This window comes from Aythya ferina (assembly GCF_964211825.1).
Source record: "Aythya ferina genome assembly, contig: HAP1_SCAFFOLD_29, whole genome shotgun sequence".
In the NCBI taxonomy this organism is placed as follows: Eukaryota; Metazoa; Chordata; class Aves; order Anseriformes; family Anatidae; genus Aythya; species Aythya ferina.
The window spans coordinates 755,650-758,738 of NW_028181463.1; positions in this window are offsets into that span (position 1 = coordinate 755,650).

Sequence of the window (3,089 nt, forward strand, 5' to 3'; positions counted from 1 at the left end):
GCTCTGCTTGAGTAGCTAGAACAGCACTGGTATCATGGTTGTGTTTTGTCCACTGCTGAGCAATGCTGTCACAGCATCAGGAATCCCTCTAATCACCCCTCCCCAAAGAGCCAGCAGGCTGTGGGTGTGCAAGAGACAGGGAGGCGACATCACCAGAGCAGCTGACCTAAACCTGCCACAGAGATATTCCATACCATATGATGTCACACTCAGCAATAGAAGGTGGAAAATGGAAGGAGAGGGGAGAGCTGGGCTCCCGTTAAGAAAACGTCTGTCCTCCTGAAAATCAGCTGTATCTATTGAGGCCCTGTTTCAAGGAAGTGGTCAAGCATCATGGTTACAAATAGCTTTTTTTTTTTTTTTTTTTTTTTTTTTTAATAACTTCTTTGCTAGTTCACAGGAGATGGGAATACACTGCAGCTGAGACCTATGAATTTCTGCTCGCTTCTTTATTGTCTACAGCTACACAGAAAGCCTGGCTTTAGATATACATGAGATGTTTAGGAAAAGAAAAGAGATAAATGAACAGGTAGGAGGCTAACAATGACATTAATTAAATCCACTCCACAACTTGAAGAACATATTTATCAAGAAAAATAAAACCAAATTACTTTCCTAACTGTTTCTGAGATAAACTCAGAATGTAAGGGCACATTATTTATATGTATTCAAACAATTTCCTCAGTGCATCCTTGAGCTCCTGGTTCCTCATGCTGTAGATGAGGGGGTTCAGAGCTGGAGGCAACATGGAGTACAGAAAAGATATTGCAAGGTCCAGGGATGGGGAGGAGAATGAGGGGGGTTTCAGGTAGGCAAACATGCCAGTACTGAGAAACAGTGAGACCACGGCCAGGTGAGGGAGGCACGTGGAAAAGGCTTTGTGCCGGCCCTGCTCAGAGGGCATCCTCAGCACTGCCCTGAAGATCTGCACATAGGACACCACAATAAAAACAAAACAACCACAGCCTAAACAAAAGCTAAAAGCAAGCTGATGTTGGGCATTTGCTGGTTCTGGCCATGGGGTTCTCCCAAGGAGGGAAAAGGCAATAAGAAAATACAACACAAATATCTGTTGATATCTGATTCAATATCATCCTATTAAGCAGACATTAGGCATGTCCATTTCATGAGCCCTGACTGATGCTGCCTGAGGGTGTTCCTGGTAGCAGGAGACTCTGTTGTGGGCAGTGTAGTCAACAGTTCTTACCTATAGAAAGAAGTAAAGAGGAACATGGGGTATTCTCAGATTATTTCAACTCTTGATATTAACAAATTGTTGCTCCCAATTCCCCTAACGGCAGAGAAGGGCTGTGGCAATATTTTTTTTCTCCATATTGTCATTCCTGGTGCACTACAAGTGAAACCTTGTGGATCCTCAGAAACACAGAATCACAGGATCACAGAATTTTCTAGGTTGGAAGAGACCTCAAGGTCATCGAGTCCAACCTCTGACCTAACGCTAACAGCCCTCCACTAAACCATATCCCTAAGCTCTACATCTAAACGTCTTTTGAAGACTTCCAGGGATGGTGACTCCACCACTTCCCTGGGCAGCCTGTTCCAGTGCCTCACAACCCTTTCAGTGAAGAAGTTCTTCCTAACATCTAACCTAAAACTCCCCTGGCTCAACTTAAGCCCATTCCCCCTCGTCCTGTCACCAGGCACGTGGGAGAACAGGCCAACCCCCAGCCTCCCTTGAGGTACCTAAAAAGAGCAGTAAGGTCACCCCTGAGCCTCCTCTTCTCCAGGCTGAACAAGCCCAGCTCCCTCAGCCGCTCCTCGTAGGACTTGTTCTCCAGGCCCCTCACCAGCTTCGTCGCCCTTCTCTGCACCCGCTCAAGCACCTCCATGTCCTTCTTGTAGCGAGGGGCCCAAAACTGAACACAGTACTCGAGGTGTGGCCTCACCAGAGCTGAGTAGAGGGGGACGATCACCTCCCTAGCACTGCTGGTCACCTAGCCCTTCTTGGCCACCTGAGCACACTGCTGACTCATATTCAGCCGACTATCCACCATCACTCCCATGTCCTTCTCTGCCTGGCAGCTCTCCAACCACTCATCTCCCAGCCTGTAGCTCTGCTTGGGGTTATTGCGCCTCAGGTGCAGGACCCGGCACTTGGCCTTGTTGAACTTCATGCAGTTGACCTCAGCCCATCGGTGCAGCCTATCCAGATCCTCCTGCGGAGCCTTCCTGCCATCAAGCAGATCGACACACGCACCTAGCTTGGTGTCACCTGCAAACTTACTGAGGGTGCACTCGATGCCCTCATCCAGATCATCGATAAAGATATTAAAGAGGACCGGACCCAATACCGAGCCCTGGGGGATGCCATTAGTGACCGGCCTCCAACTGGACTTGACTCCATTCACCACGACTCTTTGGGCTCGGCTATCCAGCCAGTTTTTAACCCAACGAAGCGTACGACAGTCGAATCACAAGCAGACAGTTTCTTGAGGAGAATGCTGTGGGAAACAGTGTCAAAAGCCTTGCTGAATTCAAGGTAGACCACATCCACAGCCTTTCCCTCATCCACCAAGCGCGTCATTTTGTCAAAGAAGGAGATCAGGTTCGTCAAGCAGGATCTGCCTTTCATAAACCCATGCTGACTGGGCCTTATCGCCTGCTTACCCTGTAGGTGCCACGTGATGGCACACAAGATAATCCATGAGCTTCCCTGGCACTGAGGTCAAACTGACAGGCCTATAGTTCCCCGGGTCTGCCCTCTGGCCCTTCTTGTAGATGGGCATCATGTTTGCTAGCCGCCATTCAGTTGGGACCTCCCCAAAGAGGATATATGGCTCAGTAGCTTAGTGGGTAGTATTAGTGATAGGAAGGTTGGACTAAATGGTCTTCTAGGTTCTTTACAACTTTGTATTTTTATGATTTCTATGACTCTATCATAGGACAAGGGGAATGGTTTCAAATTAAAGAGGGTAGGTTTAGATTCGATAGTCAGATGAAATTCTTGACTTGAAGGTGAGGCACTGGCACTTGTGCAGTGGGTCCAGAGGTCACCCAGAGGGAGTTTGGATGAGCCCATGCCCTTGTGTTTGAAGGAACAGCTGGCGAGAGTGGAGAGGCAGCAGTGA